Raw genomic sequence first — 10068 nt, 5'->3', positions numbered from 1 at the left:
CGGCAGTTGTCATGGGGGACTTTAACTTCCACATAGATTGGGCGAATCAAGTTGGTCGAGGCAGTCTTGAGCAGGACGTTATAGAATGCATCTGTGATAGCTTTCTTGAACAGTGTGTTGGTGAACCTACAAGGGAACATGTTATCTTAGATCTGGTCCTGTACAATAAGACAGGTAAAATTAACAATCTTGTTGTCAGGGATCCTCTTGGAAAGAGTGATCATGGTATGATTGAATTTCTCAGACAAATGGAGGGTGCAATAGTTCGATCTAAAACCAGTGCATTACGCCTAAACAAGAGACTACAATGGGATGAGGGAGGAGTTGACGAGTGTAGACTGGGAACAGAGGCTGTGTGGTGGGACAGTTGAGGAACAGTGGAAGACTTTCAAAGAGATTTTTCATGGTGCTCAACAGAAGTATATTCCAGTTAAAAGCAATGACAGTAAGGGTGGGGAGAGCCAGCCTTGGATAACTAAGGAAATAAAAGAAGGAATCAAACGAAAAGCTCATGCATACAAAGTCTCCAAGAGTAGTGGGAAACTGGAAGATTGGGAAAACTTTAAAAAGCAACAAAGAACCACTAAGCAAGCAAGAAGAAAAGGGAAGATAGATTATGAAAGTAAACTAGCACAAAATATAAAAACAGATAGTAGAAGTTTGTATAATTATATAAAGCGGAAAAGGGTGGCTAAAGTGAATGTAGGTCCCTTGGAAGATAAGAAGGGGGAATTAATATTGGGTAAGGCCTTGAATGACTATTTTGTGTCAGTCTTCACAGTGGAGGACACGTCTAACATGCCAAAGAGAGATGGTATGGACGCGATGGGAGGTGAGGACCTCAATACAATCACAGCCACTAAAGAGGTAGTGATGAGCAAACTAGTGGGCCTAAAGGTAAACAAGTCCCCTGGTCCTGATGGGATGCATCCCAGGGTACTGAAAGAAATGGCGGAAGTTATAGTAGAGTCGTTTGTGATAATTTACCAAAATTCTCTGGACTCTGGGCTGGTCCCGGCAGATTGGAAGACAGCGAATGTCACTCCACTAAAGGATGTAGGCAAAAGGCAGGTGACTATAAGCCAGTTAGCTTAACGTCTGTAGTCAGGAAAATGCTTGAAGCAATCATTAAGGAAGAAATGGCGAGACATGTGGATAGAAGTGGTTCCATCAGGCAGACACAGCTTGGATTCAGGAAGGGCAGGTCCTGTTTGACAAACTTACTGGAGTTCTTTGAGGATATAATGAGCGCAGTGGATAGAGGGGAACAGGTGGATGTTGTATACTTGGGTTTCCAGAAGGCATTTGATAAGGTGCCGCATAAAAGACTTAGCCATAAGATAAGGATGAATGGAGTTGGGGGTAATGTATTAGCATAAATAGAGGATTGGTTAATCAATAGAAGGCAGAGAGTTGGGATAAATGGGTGTTTCTCTGGCTGGCAATCAGTGGGGAGCGGGGTGCCGCAGGGGTCGGCGCTGGGCCTGCAACTGTTCACAATATACATTAATGATTTGGAAGAGGGGACCGAGAGTAGTGTATACAAGTTGGCTGATGATGCTAAACTGAGTGGAAAAGCAAATTGTACACAGGATGCAGAGAGTCTGCAGAGAGATATAGATAGGTTAAGTGAGTGGGCAAGGGTCTAGCAGATGGAGTACAATGTTGGTAAATGCGAGGTCATCCACTTTGGAAGGAAAAATAGAAGATCAGATTATTATTTAAATGGTGAAAGATTGCAGCATGCTGTTGTGCAGAGGAACTTGGGAGTGCTTGTGCATGAATCACAGAAGGTTGGTTTGCAGATGCAACAGGTTATCAAGAAGGCAAATTGAAATTTGGCCTTCATTGCTAGAGGGATTGAATTTAAGAGCAGGGAGGTTATGCTGCAACTGTACAGAGTACTGGTGAGGCCACACCTGGAGTACTGCGTGCAGTTCTGGTCTCCTTACTTGAGGAAAGATATATTGGCTTTGGAGGCAGTGCAGGGGAGGTTCACCAGGTTGATTCTGGAGATGAGGGGGTAAGCCTATGAGGAGAGATTGAGTCGCCTGGGACTATACTCAATGAAGTTCAGAAGAATGAGAGGGGATCTTATAGAAACATAAAATTATGAAAGAGATAGATGAGATAGAGGCAGGAAGGTTGTTTCCACTGGTAGGTGAGCCTAGAACTAGGGAACATAGCCTCAAGATTCGGGGGAATAGATTTAGGACGGAGATGAGGAGAAACTGCTTTTCCCAGAGAGTAGTGAATCTGCTGAATTCTCTGCCCAGGGAAGCAGTAGAGGCTACCTCATTAAATATATTTAAGACACAGTTAGATTGATTTTTGTATAGTAGGGGAATTAAGGGTTACGGGGAAAAGCAGGTAGGTGGATCTGAGTCCACGGCCAGATCAGCCGTGATCTTATTGAATGGCGGAGCAGGCTCGACGGGCCAGATGGCCGACTCCTGCTCCTATTTCTTATGTTCTTATGTTACCTTCTTTCATTGGCAAAAGTTACTGTAGTTTCTGTTTCTTCTGCTCTTTGAATGGACTCTATTTTCTCAGTAAATTGACTTTGTTTGCTGTACAATAGCTCGTCTGCTGCAAGTGATACACGCGTCATCTCATTGGTTAATAAATACTGCTGGACAAAAAATTGTTAAACATTTGCAAGGCCTGAATGGCAGCCACAGAGGGGAGGAATAACGTAAGCTGAAGGAGTGAATGAAGACAGAGGCTTGATGGGAACCACTTGGAAAGGAACAGTTTCAGTGGACAAGTGTGAACAGACACCAGAACGATTAATCTGCAAGTTATTGCAATAAACTGTAAATAGGCAGACTCCTTACCCTGCACACTGAGCTGTAATTTGAATGAAGTGAACACTTCACACATTAAATAACAATTCACAATCAGCTTCCAACTTATGAGACAAGATATGATCGTCCTCAAATGAAAAGTAAGCACAACTCCTGACAAATATTAAAGTTCGTAAAAGCTAATCTCTCTTATACTTCATATTTCTCATATTTTCTTCAGACATAGAAGGTTATTTGGCCCATCAAGTCTAAGTTGCCTCTCACAGCAGTCTGTAATGAATAGTAATGAATAGAAATGAATTGTATGAATAGTAATGAATTGTAATGAATAGATCTGTTGAAGCCATCTTGTCATGACCCTTGCACCTATTTGACTACCTGCACTGTAACTGTAACACTATATTTTGCATTCTGTTATTGATTTCCTTTTGTACTACCTCGATGTACTTCTGTATGAAATGATCATTCTGGATGGCGCAGTAGTGTAGTGGTTAGTGTAGCACTATTGCAGCACCAGTGACCCGGGTTCAATTCCGGCCGCTGTCTGTAAGGAGTTTGTACGTTCTCCCCGTGTCTGCGTGGGTTTCCTCCAGGTGCTCCGGGTTCCTCCCACATTCCAAAGACGTATGGGTTAGGAGCTGTGGGCATGCTATGTTGGCGCTGGAAGTGTGGCGACACTTGCGGGCTACCGCCAGAACACTCTACACAAAAGATGCATTTTACTGTGTATTTTGATGTACGTGTGACTAATAAAGAAATCTTATCTTATCTTACAAAGCGTTTCACTGTCTCTCAGTACATGTTAAAATAATGAACCAAATTTCTTATTTCCCAATAATATATTCTCCCTCAAAGACCATAAACTCAACCCTGATTCTTCTACCACCCATGAACAGTAGGGGTAACTTCTAGCCACTAGTTAAACTATCAACCGACATGACTTTGGGATGTGGGAGGAAAGTGGAGCACCTGGAGGAACCCTTGTGGTGACTGGGACGATGAGAAAATTCTGTACAGACAGCACCAGTGGTGAGGGTCAAACCTGGGTCACGGGACCTCTGAGATAGCAGCACTACCTGCTGCTCACCAACCTCCATCTTTATCTGTGTTCCTCTTCTATCCTTAAGTACCACCCTCCTCTCACTCTCTGCCAAAATTGTTCCATTTTTCCCTGTCCTCACCTTTCCTTCCCGTTATTTCATTGCTCACTCCACATTTCGCTCTCTCTCTTTCCCAGCCACATTGTGGAGAGTGTCCATACACATAGGCTGACCATCCTGTAAAGGTCCTATGACGTACAGCAGGAAATTCTCATCATCAAAGTCGGCACCCTTGGTGGACTTTCCACCAGTGCATTTGTGGTTGTAAAGTCACGATTTCGTGCAATTCAGACATTTAATCAAATAAGTTCAGAGATATTACCAAAGCAACATGTTTCCTTACCTGGTCCTTGGAGTTGGGAATGATTGATAATTGGTTTATTATTGTCACATGTACTGAGATACAGTGAAAAGCTTTTGTTTGCGTCCCATCCAGACAGATCATTCCATACACAACTGCATCGAGGTGGTACAAAAGGGAAAAAAACAGAATGCAGAATGTTACAGTTACAGAGAAAGTGCAGTGCAGATAGACAAATAAGGTGCAAGGGCCACGATGAGGTGGACTGAGAGATCAAAAGTTCATCTTTATTGTATATGAGGTGAGTCTGATAACAGCAGGGTCGAAGCTGCCCTTGAGCCTGGTGGTACATGTTCACAAGCTTTTGTATCTTCTGCCTGATGGGAGGGGTGAGAAGAGAGAATGACTAGGACGGGAGGGGTCTTTGATCACGTTGGTTCCTTTCCTGAGGCAGCAGGAAGTGCAGACATGGGAGACTGGTTTTCATGATGGACTGGGCTGTGTTCACAGCTCTCTGCAATTTCTTGCGGTCTTGTGCAGAACAGTTGCCGTACCAAGCTGTGATGCATCCGGATAGGTTGCTTTCTACGGTGCATCTGTAAAAATGGGCGAGGGTCATCGGAGACATGTCGGACATGATTCGGTGGAACGTTAAGCCCTTGGAACTAAAACCCTTCTCATCTGTGCGCATTGCAAATCAGTGTGTTCTGCAACAAAGCCAGCCAGAGGAAGACCACACACCGAAAAAACTGAGTCCATCCTCATTTGCTGGGTCTCACCTGCCGTCTTTGGGACTACATCTGCTTGTTAACATAAGTAAGCAGTGTATAAGACAATAGCAGCAAGAGAAGGCCACTCGGCCCCTCTAGACTGCCCTGCCTTTCAATATGATCGTGGCTGATGTGCTCCTGGACTCAACTCTCTTCTGCACCAGTTCCCAATTGTCTTCAATTTCCTGCCCTTCCAGAGATCACATTTCAGTTCCGCTTCACTGTAGGTGAGGTAGTGGGAAGAAACCTGTAAATCCACTTTTCAGTGAGCCCCACTGCTAAATGTATAGAGGTATCAAAGTTGCTTTGTACTAGAGCAGTCTGTTGACAACCACTAAACTTAACTAAATCAAAGTCATAGAGTGATAGAGAACAAAAACAGGGGATTTGACCAACTGAGCAGTGCTGACTATCACCTCCCAGGTCGTAATATCTGGATTATTAAAGTCACAGTAGCAAGGATGACTGTGCACCACATGGATTTGGACCCCTCCCCTCTCCCATCAGACTTCTTTAGGCTATTTTATTCTCCCCACCATTTCCTATCCCTCACCAGTCAGAGAGGGAAAAGAGCAAGAAGATAGGCCTTCAACCATTCAGCAGATGGAAACTCTTAGCAGATCGGGCAGCATCTGTGGAAAGAGAAACAGAGTTAATATTTCATCAGAACTGTAAATGTGAGAAAACAAGTTAGACTTAAGTTGGAGGGAGAGTCGGGGAGGGACGGAGAGGACAAAAGGAATACCTCGGATTCAACCACTCACCTTCTCACTTGGTGGCAATTTGCAGCGGCCAATTAACATACCAACCTTCGCGTCTTTGGGATGTGGGAGGAAACTGGAGCACCCGGAGGAAACCCACGTGTCACAGGGAGAACGTGCAAGCTTCACGGGGAATAGCACCAGAGGTGAGGATTGAACCTGAATCACTGGAGTTGCATGACAGCAGCTGTATCAGGTGTACACTCTGCTGCTAGAGATCTCCTCTCAGATTAGTAAACTATTCTCCCACATATCCATCAAGCCCCTTCCAAATTCTACAATCACCTACACTGGGGCAATATACAGTGGCCAATTAATCTACCAATTCACACATTGTTGGGAAGTGAGAAGAATATGAAGCACCTCAAGGAAACCCATGCAGTCACAGGGAGAACGTGCAAACTCCGCACAGGCAGTACTGGAGGTCAGGATTGAACGTAGGTCCCTGGAGCTGTGTGGCAGCGGCTCTACCAGCTATGCCACTGTGCCGTTCTAATGCACCACTGTTCCTTCTTTTTTGGTTGACAGATTAATGAGGGTAGCTAGAGAGAGAAAAACAAAGGGACATACAAATGCTGCAAAATCTCTATCAAAGGGCTTCTATTTGTCCAATTCATCCTTCTGCCGCCCCTCTCTGCAATTTATTTTCCCTTTTTCCCAGTTCTTCAACTTTAAACATTAACTCTGTTTCTCTTTCCACAGATGTGGCCTGACCTTCTGAGTGTTTCCAGCATTTTCTGTTTTTATTTCAGATCTCCAGGATCTACAGGTTGGTTTGATTTTCATTAAAAGCTTTCATTAGTTTTTCATCTCAATCACTCTTCTTTGCAGTGCCTCGTCTACCTACCTTCCAAGCTCTGCACAAAGACCACCAATAATGAACAACAATTTTTTCAACAATGAGAAGCTCATGTTGGACAAGTGATCTGATGACAGTCTTTGTACAGGGTATAAACTGCAATGGGTAATGCATAATGTGTGTAATGCATGACGTGTAAAGGTGGAGAAAGTCATTGATCTATGGGTAAGATTTAGAATGCAGACACAAGAGACTGAACATGCCGGGATCCTCTGTAATAAAACAAGCGCCAGAGGAACTCAGCGGGTCAGGCAGCATCAGTGGAGGCAAAGGGATAGTCAGAAAGCAAAGGATATTCCTCAGTATTCACAGATGCTCCTGACTCATTGAGTTCCTCCAGCAGCTTGGTTTTTGTATAGGATTTAGAATGGTCAAGAGAACAGATTTTTGAAAGTTCTGATTATTTATTGAGAGCCACTAAATTGGAACAAAGATCCCACTGTCTGTCATGGAATAACCTCCAAAACACCTTCGTGGCCATCTCTGTGAATGCTCTATCCCTCTGGGTAATAACGCCAACAGTGGAGATGGAGGGAAAGACCCTGGGAGTCTGGAACACTGCCTTGCCATTTTAATAAGCCTCAATGCATCAGGTCACATACAACCCGGTAACCCTCCAGATTATTACCACCTACTGCCACTCTTATTTAGGGAATCAGGACGTTTCCACCCTGAACAGCACTAGGAAGAAGCACTGAGTGCTGCAGGGATGCAAAGTTTACTCTGGGTTGAGTGCTGACTGGTTGCATTACCACCTGGTTTGCAGCCTCCAATGCACAGGATCGCAAGAGGCTGCAGAGGGTTGTAGACTCAGCCAGCTCCATCATGAGCACAACCCTCCCCGCCATCCAGGACATCTTCAAGAGGTGGTGCCTCAAGAAGGCGGCATCCATTACCAATGGCCCTCACCATCTGGGACATGCCCATTGGGGAGGAGGTACAGGAGTCTGAAGACCCAAACTCAACCATTCAGGAACAGCTTCTTCCCCTCCGCCATCAGATTTCTGAACGATCCTTGAACCCATGAATGCTACTTCATTATTCTTTTTTTTTGCACTATTTACTTCTGTAATTTGTAGATTTTACATCTTGCACTGTACTGCTGTCGCAAAACAACAAAGTTCACGTCATATGTCAGAGATAATAAACCTGATTCTGATTCAATGTCCCTGACCAAAACAAAGACACGATCTCTACATAGATTGACATGACACTATCCCAAAAGATAGCTGTCAAACTAGGATTGTGTAAGTAGTGAAATAAAGCAACCCTGAGAATATGAGGAGAGATTACTGCTGGGCTTCTAGTTTTTAGAGTGTAGAAGAATGAGAGATGACATCATTGAAATATACAAAAGATTTAGCGGGTGCATCAGTGTGAATGTAGGGAGGATGCTTCTCCTGGCAGAGGAGTCTAGAATCAATGGCTTCAGTCTCAAAATAAGGGAAAATTTAGTCACTCAAAGGATGGGGAATCTTTGGACATATGAACATGCATACGTACATACAATTAGGGACGGGGTGGACCATTCATCTCTCAAGCCTGCCCCATCATTTGATAAGATCCTGGCTGATCTGACTGTAAGCTCAACTACACTTTCCTGTCCACCCTCCCCCCTCCCAGTAACTTTTCTCCCCTTGCGCATCACCAATCTATCCACCACTGCCTTGAAAATATGCAAAGACTCTGCTTTCACTTCCCTTTGAGGAAGAGTTCCAGAGACTCACAACACTCTGAGAAAAAAAATGCCTAATTTCTGTCTCGTTTTTAAATAATGGTTCCTAGTACTAGATTCTCACACAAGAGGAAACATCCTCTCTACATTCATCTTGTCCAGGAACCTCAAGATCTTGGATGCTTCAATCAAATTCCCACCCAGTCTTCAAAACACCAATGAGTACAAGCCCAGCCCATCCAATGCTTCCTCATAAGACAACCTAACATTCCTGGTAGTAGCCAACATCCTTCCTGAGGTATGTCGGATCCAGTTATTTTCAAATCCACAAGTTCTTTCAGGAGTCCAAGAATGAGTTGAAAACAACTTGGTGCTTCACAAAGTTTTATTGGAAAAGTTTAAAACAAAGAAACAGTCACAGAGCACATGGCACTAGCTTTACTATGAGGAGATGAGCCAAGACAAAAGGAACTAAAAATGAGCTAGGGCCGAGGGTGGGTGGGGGTGGGGAAGAGCGAGAGCAAGAGAGAGATTAATAAAAAACAACACCTTTTGTACCTGAGATTAGAGGTACTCCTTCGCAAACAATAGTCCAAACAGAAAACTTATTAGATACCTGTGGCAAAACCAACCAATGAGAAAACACATATTCACCTGATGGGCGAACCAATAAGCTAAGAAGTGGCCATTCCTTGCACAGCCACTTGAGGTGTATTAAACACTATACATGTTAAAAAAAACTACTTAAAACAGTTGAATCCGACAGGTAAGAAAATCAATATTGTTCCACTGTCCTTCAATGCCCTATATATTGAAGAACAACCTCCCCACGCATTCAAATTGCCCCAACAATAAATAGTCGTATTTCATTAACTTTCCTCATTACTTGCCTAATTTGCATATTATCCTTCTGAGTTTTGAATTTACTATTCATTTTTAGAAAATATATTTCTTTTTAAATTTTGCTGTCAAAGTGGGCAGTTTCACTTTTTCGCACATTATACTCCATTTTCCAGATATTTGTGCACTTGCTTAAACCATCTATATGTCTTTGCAACCTCCTCATATCCTCTTCTGAAATTAAAACTAACTTGTTTTTTCTCTTTCCCAGTTCTGTTGAGGGCCTTTCAAACTGAACCATTCCATTGACACTGCCTGACCTGTTGAGTGTTTCACACCCTTTCTGTTTTTACTCTTGCTAACCAGACAAAGGTCCATTTACATTGTGTTTCCTGATAGCCAGCTAATCTATCCATGCCCATATGTTATTTCCTAACATAACCTACAACTGAGAGAGGCATAGATAGGGTAGACTGTCAGAATCTTTTTCCCAGGGTAGAAATGTCAAAAACCAGAGGACATGTATTTAAGGTGGGAGGGGGAAAGTTTAAAGGAGATGTGTGGGGCAAGTTTTTGTTTACAGAGAGTGGTGGGTGCCTGGAAGAGTCTGCCAGGGTAGTGATAGAAGCACTAGATAGGCTGCTAGGGGTAGTGGTGGAGGCTTTTAGATAGACATCTGAATATGCAGGGAATGGAGGGATAATGTGCAGACAGAAGAGATTCAGTTTAATTTGGCATCATGTTCAGCACAGTGGGCCGAAGGGCCTGTTCCTGTGCTGTACTGTTCTATGTTCTAACCTATGATGCAGAACTTTACCTGGAAATTTAGGTATTGGACATCCACCAACCCTCCTTTACCCACAGCACCTACTTCTCCAAAGAACAATAAATCAATCAAATATGATTTCCTTTTCACAAAACCATGCTGACTTTGCCTGATTACCTTGCATTTTTC

Source organism: Pristis pectinata, chromosome 30, assembly GCF_009764475.1.
Source record: "Pristis pectinata isolate sPriPec2 chromosome 30, sPriPec2.1.pri, whole genome shotgun sequence".
Taxonomy (NCBI): Eukaryota; Metazoa; Chordata; class Chondrichthyes; order Rhinopristiformes; family Pristidae; genus Pristis; species Pristis pectinata.
The sequence above is the reverse complement of the archived record's forward strand: the minus strand, read 5'-3'. Positions refer to the sequence as shown.